Genomic DNA, 15,370 nt, shown 5'->3' with positions numbered 1-15,370 from the left:
CCCTCCCTCCCTCCCTCCCTTCCTTCCTTCTTTCTTCCTTTCTCGTCCTCAGCAAGGGACAATGAAATCATGTTTTATGGCTAATGCTAGGTGGATAGATTTGATCATTCTCTCTCCTCTGCGAACAAATGAGAAGGTATTATCTAAATAACTACTTACAGATTTCATCATTAGTAGTAATGAGTAGTAATAAGTTTAAGAATGGCCAGTAGAAATGTGGGAAACAAAATGTTTTTTTATTGTAGTAATTAGATGTAATTAGTATTAGTAACTAGTAGTAATGAGATGAAAAAGATAATAATCACAATTTCTCCCTTTCCAAAGTTGCATCTATCTCTATTTGACTTGGATTAGTCTATAAATCCAATCATTTTGCTCTAAAAAAAGGAACACTAATGTGGATCTCATCCAGCATCTCAAAGTTCTAATTAGGTTAGAATTGAATTGAATCTAATATTTGAATATGTCATAGAAATAAATGTAAAATACTATAGTTGTATCCAAAAACTTACTGCAGGTATATAGATGAAGAAGATGTAGTTTTACAGAATCTTACATGAAAATGAATTAGGTTTCCTTGACTATAATTAACAATGTGATATGTATGACTAAGAGCTAATGTTACTTTAAGCTACATTAATAGAAGTAGAGGGCACAGAAGAAAGGATGTAATAGTTCAACTTCTCTCTGCACTTCTAGAGGTTTCTGCCTCACTCTGGAGACTCATTTTTTTTTCTAAATGATCAAAATGATGAGATAACTTTAAATAAAATTATCATATATTGTAAAACAGAAAAAATAATATTTATGGAATGGGGATGGAGTAAGGGAATAGTATATTTACTTGAAGGACAGTTTAATGAGAGGTGAATATGTTTCATTCTTATCCTATTACACATTCCTCATGTCAAATTTTTCATTTAACTCAATACATGTTTATTGAGTGTTTACTGTATTTACTCCTGGCAAGATGACAGGGTTGAGGATCAGAAATAGATACCAGTTGTGGCTCTTTCACTCATTGTTATGTGATCTTGGCAAGTACTTCACTTTTTCGAGTTGGAGTATTCTCAACTGCTAGATGAGGTTGATCATACCTATTTCACAGTTGGTGCCGAGTATTAAGTTAGTTAATGTACAGAACGTAACAGAGGCCAGCTCATAGCAAGCACTTGACATATTCCTGTGAATATGATAGAATATGATTGAATAGAACTAATATTCAGAGTATTTAGTAGGCCCCAGTAGAATGAATTAGGACCAAAATCTTAAAATTCTTGATATATTTCTATTCAAATAAACAGTAACTCTGTTTCCCACAGTCTTACTGGTCCTTAAGTTGTTTTTGTTTCCACTAATGCCTCAGTAATTTTGATAAAAGCTGAGTCCCCTCTCCATATATGTGTGTTCACAAACAAGCACAAATGTGTGTGCAAAATTGTGTTAAATATTTCAGGAGCTGGATTGGCTCATTAAAATCCTTCTCTCAGTATGTATCTTCAATAAGTAAAAATTAAGTTCAATTGGTATAATTTGAAATTTCACAAAGAAGTGCAAGGAATGAAATAAGTATTTGAGAATCCTGTTGGGAATGCTGCTATTACTGTGCTTTCTATTTTTCTTAGTCATGATGCAATAGGACAAAAGAAAAGAGATTGGAGATGTAATCTCACATCCAATTAGAAATTAGAGTCATTGAGCAGTAGGCAAAGGATTTACTAAATATTCCCTAGATATAGGATGGCAAATGAGTAGAAAGTTAATCCTTTGTTTATTTACTGATTTTTAGCAAATTTGTTTCCAAGCATTACACTGGGATCAATTTGAGAGTTTAAGTTTTGTCATCAGAACAAGTCCTGCTACACCAATTTTCTAAATCTTTACAAACCCATGGACTCTTTTGATAAACATAAAAATATGAATCTTTCATTTAATGAAATTTGAAATTGCAAAATGACTAAATATTTGAATAAACATTAAGCTACTAACAATTTTGAAAATAGTTTTTGAAATTAAATTTGCTCTCAAAGTTTCCAACATGCCTCCCTCCATGCTCACTCCCCTCATGTCTTGCCCTCATTAACTCCAAAGCTGTTATGTACTTAAATAATTTGTTACACTTCTAGCCCAGAGGGAAGCAAAAATAAATAAGGAATTAAAGCAATTATTCAAATTATTCTAATCAATCTTTTTTCTTTGGTTATTGTAGTGCCTATTGTTTTTATCTGCCCAAGAGTCCTTTTCCCTCCTTCTGATAATAGAACCTGGTCCCCAATCCCAGGGGCAGCCATGTGATCCAAGTTGGAATATTCGTAAAATAGATTCAAGACATTGGTCCAAGGACGGGCATAATAACCCAAGAAAGGACAATTGGAATCATTCCCCTGGATTTTTAACTGGAACTGTCATGCCTGTGTGTTGGAGTTGGGGGTATTGTGTACACATGCATGTGTAGGGGATGAGGGATATCTCTTTTACCTGTGGTCAGAGTTGTGTGTATAGAACACCTAAGCACACTCCTGTCTAACACAGACAGAATGAAGATACACACAGAAAAAAGAAGAGATGAGAGACAAGTTATGCTGAGAGTGTCAGGTTTCAATATGTCAGAGATATCCTCATACCTACAGGTCTTCCTTCAGCTGTGTATGCTGTCATGTCAGTAAATTTTCTTTTTAATTAAACTGGATCAAGTTGGGCCTCAGTCACTTTCAACTGAAATGGTTAATACAATTATTAGGAATTTCAGGTTATTGTTATTATTTTTGGTCTTCAAACTTTTATTTAAAGCAGTGGAATCTTTTTCAAATACAATAGTAGATGCATCCTCCTCCAACAAAAAATAGTTGCATGGATGGAAGCAGGTAAAGAGCATCCTGGTCTTGTAGGTACCTTCTTGGACTTCCTTTGCCCCAGAACTGACTCCTCTACTGTCTGCAAAGACACCTTGGTCTCTGCAAAACTCAGTCTAAAAGTGACTGGGAAAGTTTTCCTGGGGACAGAAGCATACATCATATTTCATCTGTTTCTTTTTTTAAAATTTCAGCTTTATTGGGTATAATTGTCATATAAAATGATAAAATATTTAACGTGTACATCATGGCAATTTGATACAGGTACACGTTGTGAAAGGACTGCCCCCCTCTAGTTAACACATCCATTACTGCATGCATTTATCTTTGTGTGTGTGTGTGAGAACATGTAAGTTTTACTCTTAGCAAATTTCGATTGCACAACACAGTGTTAACAACTACAGTCACCATGTTTTACATTAGATCCTCAGACCTTTTTCGTCTTACAGCTGAGAGTTTGTATCCTTTTAGCAATCTCTCCTTATTTCCCCCAACAATTACTCCTGGCATCCATTTTTCTAGTCTCCGTTTCTATAAGTCTGACTTTATTTTTATATTCCACGGGCTATTTTTTAACAGATATAAGCCTGAAGATAGCTGCATCTTTCTACCCCACTTTGCTCTAGTGATATCGCTACACAACTTCTTTCTCTGCATACTATTTATGTTAAAGTACCTGTTACCTAATGTGTTGTATGAAAAATTCTGTGACAGAGTAGCACTTTAGAGAAATATGTATGATTCCACTATTTTCCTTATGTATATGTACAATTTCGTTATATATATTTTTGAAAAGAGTATTCAAATGATTTGTATCAGATCATTATGTTTTCAATTTAATTTTTACTTGCTAGAACATCAGGTTTTAATATTGGGTTGGCCAAAAAGTTGATTTCAGTTAGTGAATACATTGTTCAATAAAATTCTTGGTGAAAATGAAAAATGTGTCTTTTATTTTTACTTAAAACCAAATGAACTTTTTGGTCAACTCAATATTATATAAAACTTGGGCTTCCCTGGTGGCGCAGTGGTTGAGAGTCCGCCTGCTGATGCAGGGGACACCTGCATCAGGTTTGTGCCCCGATCCGGGAAGATCCCACATGCCGCGGAGAGGCTGGGCCCGTGAGCCATGGCCGCTGAGCCTGCGCGTCCGGAGCCTGTGCTCCGCAACGGGAGGGGCCTCAACAGTGAGAGGCCCACACACCGGAAAAAAAAAAAAAAAAAAAAACTTAACAAATTCAAGCTTTGAATTGACTTCTTAATTTTAAAATGAAAGTTGTATAAACCATATTTATAAAGAAGAAAATACGGAAAATTTCTTGAAGTAGATATTCTTGTTGGTAATTAAGCTTGAAGAGTGAAATACAGTGTAAAAGTTTAACTTTGTGATAGTGAATATAGTTATGCTTTATAATCAATTATTCCTTAAAATAGGAAATAGTTACGTGAGTTTCAACTTCAGGTCGTGAGCAAACTTCATTTTAGTAGTGTGCCTTTCATACAGAAGTCAAGAAGTTTGATACAATAATAATAATGATGATAATGTTCTTAATTCGAACCTCATGAGGCATCAGTTATCTTAATGAAAGCAAATTAGAAATGAAAAAATATAATCAATACAAACATAGCAACTAGAAGTCATCAATTGTTTTTAATATACAGTAGCCATTATTGGTTTTGCCTACCCAGCATCTTCTCCTTTCCAGTACAGCATTTAAGATTCCCACTGAAAAAATGTACCACACTCACACCCAGACAAAAAGGTTGAGAAGAGGCAAGACTGCATTGAGATTTAGCCTGGACAAACACATTGCTTTAGATACAGGGAATGGTTGAAAGATGAGCATATGACCCAGATTCATGCGATAAAAGAGAATCCCAGGGCTTATGAGGGAACCACTAGAAAGAGATGCTCTATGTTTTAAACTGACTGGACTAGAGAGCTCAGAAATAAATCCATGTATTTATGGTCAACTGATCTTTGACAAAGTTGCAAAGAACGTACAATGTGGAAAAAATAGTTTCTTCAATAAATGGTGTTGGGAAAACTGGATATTAACATGCAGAAGAATGACACTGGACACACATCTTATACCATATATAAAAATCAACTCAGAATAGATTAGACTTGCATTTAAGATGCCAAACCATAAAATTCCTAGAAGAAAACATAAGGAAAAATCTTCTTGCCCTTGGTATGAGCAATGATTTTTTTGGGTATGACACCAAAAGCAAAGGCAACAAAAGCAAAAATAGATAAGAGGGATTGCATTAAATGAAGAAGCTTCTGCACAGCAAAGGAAACATTCAACAGTGTAAAAATACTAACTACAGAATGGGAGAAAATATTTGCAAACCATATGTCTGATAAGGTGTTCATATCAGATTAACCCAATAGCAAACCAATAGCAACAACAAAAAAAATCAACCCAATTAAAAAATGGGCTAAGAACCTGAATAGACATATTTCAAAAGAAGACAAACAAATGGTCAACAAGTATGTAAAAAGGTGCTCGCCATAATTAATTATCATGGAAATGCAAATCAAAATCACAATGACATATCACCTCATATCTGTTAGGATGACTGTTGTCAAAAAGACAAAAGTTAACAAGTGCTGATTAAGGATGTGGAAAAAAAAGCTTTGTATTTTGTAGGTGGGCATGTAAATTGGTATAGCCATTATGGAAAACAGCATGCAGATTTCTCAAAAAATTACAAATAGAACTACCACCTGATCCACCAATCCCACTTTTACGTGTATATCCAAAGGAAATGAAATCAATATCTCAAAGAGATATCTGTATAAACATGTTCATTGCAGCGTATTCACAAAAGCCAACACATGGAAGCAACCTAAGTGTCCATGGACAGATGAATGGATAAAGAATATGTGGTATACATACAATGGAACATTATTACATTATTCAGCCACAAGAAAGAAGGAAATCCTGCCATTGTGACAACATGAATGAAACTGGAGGACATTATCCTGAGTGAAGTAAGGCAGAAAGAGAAAGACAAGTACTGCATGATCTAACTGATGTGTGAAATCTAAAAAACTCAAACTCATAGAAACAGAGAATAGAATGATAGTTGCCAGGGCCTGGGGGATGGGAAAAATGGGGAGATACTGTTAAAAGGGTGCATGGGTTCAGTTTTGAGGGCTGAATAAGTTCTGGAGGTCTAACGTGCAGCATGGTGGGTGTCGGTAAAAATACCATATTGTATACTTGAAATTTGCTAAGAGTTAATCTTAAGTATTCTCACCACAAAATATAACTATGTGAGCCAATGCATATATTAATTAGCTTGATTGTAGTAATCATTTCATGATGTATATCAAAACATCACATCGTACACCTTAAATATAGGCTTTTTTTTTTTTTTTTTGGTCATGTATCTCAAGGCTGATTAGACCTATGTAAACTAGAACAGAGACCACAGGTGGAGTGCGGCAGTATAGTAGAGGAAGATGGTAGAACACTATTGATTTGGTTGTAGGTTTCTTCTACAGTTGCATTAGTTTTCTTATTTTCATCTTCTATCTTGATGAAAAATGAGTATTAAAAAATGCTACTATCCCTCGGTGTACAAGTCAAAATCCTTTGACCAGTATGTCTCTAAAATCAATCTCTAATCCCTTCTCTGATCTCATCTACTGTGTCTCCCCTTCATTTTCTCTGTTCCAGTGAGGCTGAACATCTTGCCCTTTCTTGAACTTGCCAGACATGATCCTGGCTCAGACCTTTGACACCTTACAGTTTCCTTCGCTTGGGATGTTCTTCATTCAGAAATCTGCATGTCTTATTCCTTCACCGCCTTTTGGTTTTTATGCAAATGTTACCCTATCTACATTTTCCAGGGAGGGAGGCAGAGCAAAGAGGATTTTTAGTACAGTGAAACTACTCTGTATGATATTATAAAGGTGGATACATGTCATTATAAATTTGCCCAAACCCATAGAGTGTGCAACACCGAGACTGAGCCCTGATGTAAACTATGGGCTTTGGGTGATAATGACACATCCATGTAGGCTCATCAGTTGTAACAAATGTACCACTCTGAAAGGGGACACTCATAATGAGGAAGGCTATGCATGTGTGGGACAGGGCATATATGAGAAATCTCTGTATCTCTATTCCATTTTGCTGTGAATTTAAAACTTCTCTAAAAACTAAAGTCTATTAAAAAGTTAAAGGAGGGAGAGCAGGCCGGGACGGGATTTGAGGGGAAACTTCTGTGGTGCAGGTAATGTTCTCATCTTGAACTGAATGTGTCCCCTCTGTGTAAATCTAGTAAACTGTATACACGTGAAAACAACAATAGACATTCATTTCAGCCCTTAGGAATGGCTTGCATTTTGGCTGTGTCTGACTTCCATTGACATTAATCGGATATGTACATTCAAAAAAAACGGCAGTGCAGATTTCATTTCAAAGTTTAACATAAACATTTATTCGTCATTTTAATTTTAAGTTAATAAGAAATACAGGTTTTTTCCTTACATATTATATAAATATACATGCATATACTTTCTAAGAAACAGCCTAGGCCTGAAATAAAAACTGGTGAGCAGTAAGAAATAATAATTAAAATACAATAATAATAGAGTACAAAGGAACACATACAGTGCTAAATTGCATAATTCAGACAAAAAAGATGTAATTTTTTTTTGCACTCCTCTCCCTGCAACTCCCCCCAGAAAGGAAGAAATAAAGCTCAGCAGACAGGAGCACTTATGATCAAGGTAAATATTGGAAAACAAGTAGCACCTTTGGTTAATAAAATGATTGTCAACATTTATTTCCAGGAAGCCTAAGTTGAGCATTTCTGATTTTCTAAAGAAAATAAAACTAGTTAATATGTACCATGAAGTTTAGCTGTTGCATATTTCAGCGTTTGCATAGAATGTTTACTGACAAAATAAAAATAAACCTTCAAAACAGAGTATCAATTTTAAGATAAAGCAAATGTTACATGTTTGTTTTCCCCATTTTTAAAAATTAGCTAGAGAATTCCCTTGATATACACTGAGCTGTTGAAAATTAGCCAGAGAAATTTTCTAATATATATTCAGTCTCCATCATAGAATACTGTAGTATTCATTTAATAATCTAGGTCCATCAGTTCATTTCAATTAAGGAATTATTTTGTGCCTAGCACTTTGCTAAGCATTAAAGTTATTATAACTAAGATAATATCCTTGTCCACAAGGAGCTCACAGTCTAGTAAGAAATAGATAAATTTGAAAATACATTCAAAACCACAGGCAAAATATGTACTCCCACAGAGTAATTCAACATTTGGTTCCAAGTTAGTTATATAGTGAAACTTAAAAACCACAGTAGAGATTTTTCTAAAACATTTTGTCCCTATAATATCATAGTATAAATGAAAGTTCGGCAGTAAATGGTTCAGTAGTCAAACAAGCTTGCTTAAAAATGAAGTCGGAACATACTGAACTAAATAAACTTTTAAAATGATCAACAATATAATATATTCCTGATTTAAATAAATGTACACTATATTTATATTAAAAACAAAATACACATTTGTATGAAAATACCAGTTCTTTCATTTTTGGTTAATTTGGTCCCACATATTTTATTTGCCCAGTTCAGAACTACTACATGTACAAAAAGTACAGACATAAATATATATTCCAAGATCAAATCACAGTCACTTTAAGTACATTCATCTGTAAGAAGGCAAAAAGAAGAGGGTTCTATATTTAAACTTTGACAGGCATTTATATTAATTATTTTATACCTTTTTGATTTTTTTAAGAAAATGAAATATGTACAGTGATGATTTAGGTCATGTAAAAACAACTGATTGGATCACCTTTGGTGTCAAGCAAAGCTACCTTTCTCTTTAATTCACTAACATAGTAATTGTAGTTGATAGACCACGTGACAGTGTGACCATTTGTTCAGTGGTCTTGAAGATGCCTACAGAACAAACAAATCGACTACATTTAAATTTTTTTCACTTAAAACTCATAAAAATACAACCTAAAATATAATTTGTATTTAAATAATTTTATAGATTAACCCCTAAATCCAATCCCTAAAGATTTCTTGCAAAAGTTATCTAAGTTCAGCTATTGCCAAGGAATGCTTTATGTCTGTCTTATTAGAAACATGTCATTATGTATAACTTTTATCCCAATAATGTTACTTTTAATATTTGCCCAAATGTAATAATGGTATAAGAAAAAACATGTGTTGAAGAAATATAAGTAGTAAATGAAATGTTTTCCAAAATTCCTTAAAAATGGGGAATTATTCATTCTAGGAAATGTTAACCAACATGCTGGTTTAAAATATTTGGAGGAACGTGCTTTTAAATAAAAAGCTTCAAATCGAATGTAAAAGTTTAGCAAATATTTGAAAAGATCCTGCTCTTCCATCTTCAAAAGAGGGATTTCTATGCCTAATATCTAAGTAATGTGCAATGCCATTCTTACCATCATTACGAAGAAAGAATCTTATGTTATTAAGTTGATGTACTCACTGTAGCTACAGACTCCACCCCGCCATCACAATGACAATGCACATTTAGCATCTGGATGTCAGTTTAGCTGAATCTAACCATACACATCCAGACATGTCACTGACTGTAAGTGTGTTTAAGGCCCTTTTTATGAAAAAGTTTACTGTGACACATCAGTTTATCAAAACTTTTATTAAAGTATGTTCTTAGTGTAAATATCCTTGATGAACTAAGCAAACAAATACTGAGTACAGATTCCTGTTTTTACACTTTTACAGGGTGAATTCCTATTAGCAACCACTCTTTCCCTTCACCAGGGATTTTACTCAGGAGTGTTTTTTTTTGAACGAAAGCAAAAGGGAAAAATCTAGAAATAAGATCTAGATAAGATGGGGCTGCAAGTAGATGGTATCTCTAAAATAAAAGAAACTGTAGTCTTACTGTTGCCAGACACCTGTTGTAGATTTCAGTATTGTTTAAGTAGGTGAAATGACCATTTAGAAAGCAAGAACTTTTGAGATAGATTTTATTCTATTCTATTAACTCATCCTCAGATTCTTAGATCAAAAAATATGGTGGGGGTCTTCCCTTCTCCTCAAGGTTACACAATAGCGAAAATTTCTCACAAATTAATAATTTAGCAAACTTGTATTGCACACTCTGTGCTCTGGCATTATACTTTTAGAAAAGAAGTGAGTGAATAATGCTTCTAAAACAAAATATGAACATAAGCAAAATAAAAGGAATTAATGGAATATGGACACATGGATTCTATAAACAGGTTACTGCTGAGTATTATTTTAATGACTTACATATTGCTATAACAACAGATATTGTGCAAAATCATTCATCCCAGTAGTTATTACGTCCAATTCACTTAGAATTATCTGCTGTGGGAATCAGCAAATATTTTTCAAATTACATTTATAAACGTCATTTTGCAAAGGATGATTCAATTAGGAGAAATGTATTCATTTTGGAAATAAAGGATTTATCAAGTAAGATTAGAATATGTGTTTCCAAGAAATATGTATTTAGCCTATAGAATTCACTATTACAAATAGGATGGCTAATGGAGAAAAAAAGTGGGTTAGAAGTTAAAAGACCTGGTTCTATTTCCAAGACTGCATTTACTCAGAGGACATGTATATGTTTAGGCAAAGACCTTACCTGCTCTAATCTTATTCTGTCAAAATGCAGATATCTAACAAACCTAACTTTAATATATCAAAACAAAAATGCAATACAAATCAAAACACAATTACATATAATGCTTAGAAAATAAACATTTTAGTTTACATGTCCTTTCTCACTAAATCCAGAAATATCCATGCTTTAGTTAGAAATAGAAAGCATGTGGCAGAAAAATAAAGTCCATTAAATAATATATCAGAAACCTGTACTCAAATGAACAAGTTATATAAACTGAGTTTAACTGAAAAACGTTTTTTTTAAGATGCATATAAATGTAAAACAACTAAAAACTCAGAATAAAACACTTAGAATATGTTTGAAAATTTCACCCTGAAATTCATATGCAATAAGAATCCCATTCTTTTGTTCATCTGAACAGAACTTTTTACTGACTTATGTCTTAATAGAATGTTGAATACCAATGTTTTCATACAGAGCTCTCTAGCTTATTTTGCCATATTTGAATTTGAAACAAAAAATTTTTTTCTTTTTACCATGTAAAGAAAAATATGTGCTGATATGGTAATGAATTTATGGTCACAGAATCATAGTCTACTGAAATACTCCTGAATATTACTCACCTTATTAACAAGTACATATGAAGACTGAAAAACATGGAGATTATGCAAGTAGTGGAGATATAACTAAACCCACCAAAGAAACAAAAATGCTGCACTAAAAATGTCCATAATTAGATAAAAAATGCTAAAGAAGTTGGCCTAGACATTATGAAAAATGATGAAAGAAAAATAATTTTTAAAAATTATTTTAAAAAATAAGCATAGGGGAAAAAAGGAGGGGAGGAAGGTACATAGCATGGGGTTGGGATGGGATAAATAATTTGGTCTAAAAGTTTTCATATGTCCCACTAAAGTAAAAAATTCTTTTTTGCAATATTCCTTTTCCTCTTAAAGTAGAGACCTAAAGTTATGATTCTCATTGCTATAATAATTCTTTCATGAACTGAACATAAGTGAACTAAAGTGAAGGCAAAGCAGAAGACTAAGATAGACCAGATCATAGGACCTTGAAGCATTAAAACCTAAAGTTGTACAATTTGATAACAAAGAAGAGAAAATCAGAGCTACAAAAGAGAATGTGAACTCAGCAAATTATTCATTTTTTAAAAACTATCAATAAAGATAGTTTGTGATTTTGATTATACAGGCATTATAATTAATTACTAATAATTGGGCTTTTCAGGTTTTAAGTGCATTTCTCAAATGTGAGATCGTGCACATAAATATGTAGAAATCAAAACCTAAAAAATAAGTAGGATGAGTAAAGATTTAATTTCAATTTTTATCTCAATGATTTTGATGCTTTTTGGTATTGTGAATTGTCATGGCAAGAATCTAGTTGTTATAATGTATCTGTGATGTAATTGCATTGAAAGAGCCTACAGGATGACATATAATGATGCTATGCTGTGATGGTAAGATTTGTTTCTCAAAATTTCGGCACTTTAAGAGAGTTACAAACATCCAGAATAGTAAATGTCAAGGACAGGAAGATCGATTTTTCTAGATTCTTAAAAGTCATATTCAGTTATCTATTTATCATGCATAAGGAAGATTCATAATAACAAAAACTCTTCTAGAATATAAGCACCCTCCTTATCCAGGAAACCTCAAGCCTACAGTCACATGAGTTCCCTTACTGGTGAAGATGAGTGGTCTTAGCCAAAAGTATACACTGATGACTCCAGGAACATGGTCATTGCTGCAAACCCAATATATAGGACCAGATGCAGCATGAGTGACTTTGTGAAAGATGTATGACATTAGAAGTGCACCATCTGAAATAGAGCTAAAGAGAACAATATTCTAAGGATGCCAAAAGTCTAGAAGAAGAAGACAAAAGCAATGGCATTTGTTCTCTCTGTAGAACAAAGGGACGGAAAGGAGAATAACAATCCAGATGTTCAGGAAACTTGAAAAATTAGTTACAGTGTAGTGGCAGTTGCATTAAGTGATGCAAATAAATATATACTGTGTAGATGAACCAAATCTTTTGTATCTCATAAGATTTTTACAAATTTTTGGTAGGTTGGGATAATCCTATAAGTGAGAATCACTATAATTCTGAACATAATGTTTCATAGTAAGTACTTTTAATTTTTGAGTCATAATAAGTAGCAACTAATATGGGAATTACTTATCCATAAAGAAAATAGCATTTTTCCTCTAAACCCAACCTAAGGGAAAATATATTATGCCTGAGTCATATAAATATTTCATTATTTTTATAAAAAAATCACATTGAAGCAATTACAGCTATTATATAATCATTACCATTATTTGGGATAATTTGCATTGGTTAGAAAAGCAGGCAAATTGAAATTATATATTCAGGTTATAGCAAATGCAGTCTCTAATAAACACTAAGTAAATCATAATACAGATTGCAGTTGAATCTAATTGGTTTACCACAGTGTTTAATTTTTTTGTATCTATATTTTATCTACCATTGTATCTACAGCTTCTAGGGGGAGGTGACATGGCAGTGAACACCCTAGGGGCTCTTTCTGCTTTTAAGTAAACCTGAGTTTTTCTTCTGGTTCTGTCACATACTACCTTTTAACTTTGGGTAATTTGTGAACTTCTTTGTATATCTGTTTTTTGTTTTGTTTCACTCATCTATTATATCAGGCCAATAGCCTCTACCTATGATTCTATTTGAATATCAAATAGGCAAAATGCAGGAAACATAAATATCCATTCCCTTCCCACTTCACATCCTTTTTCCCTATTAATTTGAGCCTAACAATCATGATTATTTTGTTTTATTAAAAGCCTGCAACATTGTACATATAAGAGGGTTTTTTTAAAAAGGTATTTTTGGATGGAAAATAAGTTTCAACTAACTGATTAAGTATATCTCTACATTTTATAACATCAATATAAAAACTTACATTTTCAGCATACGTCTTATGGTCTTTTTTTTCTGCCATGTACAGCCAGAGACGGATGAGTAAAAAATACCTAGATTTTTAAAGTGTACATTCAAATATATCAAACCAAATTATTTTACTTATTTCCTAGTGTCCAGGGGAGACCCATGAGATAAGGTGGTTAGAACTTGGTACTAAAGAAGTGAAATTTATGAGCCATGTCAATTTACACTGAGAAAACATCCTGTCTTCCAATGTGAAGGACACCAGAACCTGACCCAACTGCCTCTTAAATGTGTGCTGGTTGGCTCCAAAAAAGGATCAAGAAAGAGGATGGGCATGTGTCAGGACATGTCTATATCCCATATTGCATTCATAAATTAGTGAAGGAACATTTAAGATTAAATGGTGAAGAATACGAGGAGTCTTGTTATCACAAATGGAAAAATACTTAAACTAGCCAGTGATCACGAATTATTTTGGTACCCAGGTTTATGATAACCTTCCTTCTGCACAATTCCATAACAGAAAAATGGACTGAAAGGTATTTTAATGGTTTCTGACTTTGCTTCACGGTGTCTTGATCATCTAAAACCTGTCATTCCCTTGGGGAAGAAATACTTTCTGACTAATCATTAATTGTTGCAGAAAGCCAACTATATTTTCTGCTTCGTTTAGGCAACTTTATAATAATAAATGTTCTAGGTTGGTATTTTCTTCTCAATCTCTGAAAGATTCTGTTCAAGCAACAAATATTCTAACAAGTTCAAGAGATTTGGGAGAGTAAACAACTTGAAACATTTATTTTACCCTGAAACAATTCTGAAAACTGTATGTGAGTTTATATCACTGTTTCAAGTGTGTTGTGATTTAACTTTCAACATTTATGTATAGGAATTAAGAGGCATACATATTTGTAACTTTGTGCAGTGCTACTGTCAGGCATGACCATACATCATGTCATGTGCTTTGAATGTGCAATTTCACTTCCCTTTCTTTTTTTAACAATTTAATATAATCAGTGTTAGGAATGAAAAGTTAAAGAAGATGATCAAAGAGCAATAGAACAAATACAAATTGGTTTTGACTTGACAAGAACCTCATCAGCAAGTAAATAAACCTCCTTCCATGGAGAAAGCCACTGGAATGCACCTACCAGCAGGTGATAAAAAGGACTATGCCTTAGCCCTAAAACCCCATGATCATTACTTGTCCCAGAGGTCTATTATCTATATTAATTTAAATGTGTATCTTCAGAGAATTCAAGGCACTTTTTGGGAAACATTTAAGATTGGAAAGCTACTGAACAATTTATGATGTCACACTTTTTATGACAAGTCACAGTTGAATACAAACGCTAATAATATGAAAATAGCTCATTCAAGACTCAAGATTGGGTGAAACTAAATTAAGAACAAATATATATTGTCACATTTTCCCTGATTTATTTACCTATGGTATTGGCACATATTGTTTTAGTTAATATTTTAAAAATACAAATATCTTTATGTAAAAAAGTGAATGTTAATTGAAATATGGAATTTTATATAGCTTGCTAAACATGAGCCACATGCTTAAACAGTGCCTAAAGTTTACAAATCAAATCCCTAGTGTTAACTATCACAAATGCTTGGAATCCAAGCGCAATCCTAAAGGAAATAAGAATAGCACCTGCCTCTATTGCAATAATAATAGTAAGAAGAACGGCAGATTCCTTTTGACATCTTAAGAATGACATTACTTCAATAATCAAGAACTAAATTCTTTTTATTAATCATGACCTTAATTTTTTTTTTTTTTTTTTTTTTTTTGTGGTACGCGGGCTTCCCACTGTTGTGGCTTCTCCCGTTGCGGAGCACAGGCTCCGGACGCGCAGGCTCAGCGGCCATGGCTCCCGGGCCCAGTCGCTCCGCGGCATGTGGGATCTTCCCGG

At 33.3% G+C, this 15,370-nt stretch overlaps 1 protein-coding gene across 8 annotated transcripts in view; it reads right to left on the bottom strand.

The window, feature by feature from the left end:
* Window positions 1-7,286: 7,286 nt before the first annotated feature.
* The window catches only part of SLC16A7 (solute carrier family 16 member 7), a 168,747-nt gene continuing 160,663 nt past the window's right edge, over window positions 7,287-15,370 (bottom strand). For all 8 annotated transcript variants that reach the window (XM_027106867.1, XM_027106869.1, XM_027106868.1 and 5 more), the window contains one exon: window positions 7,287-15,218. The gene's annotated coding sequence lies outside the window, so the exon portion shown is untranslated. The remainder of the gene's footprint in view (window positions 15,219-15,370) is intronic.

Source organism: Aethalodelphis obliquidens, unplaced genomic scaffold (genome assembly GCF_003676395.1).
Source record: "Aethalodelphis obliquidens isolate GAN/ISIS:26980383/991018 unplaced genomic scaffold, ASM367639v1 scaffold8, whole genome shotgun sequence".
Lineage (NCBI taxonomy): Eukaryota > Metazoa > Chordata > Mammalia > Artiodactyla > Delphinidae > Aethalodelphis > Aethalodelphis obliquidens.
This window is presented reverse-complemented; position numbering and strand designations above follow the sequence as displayed.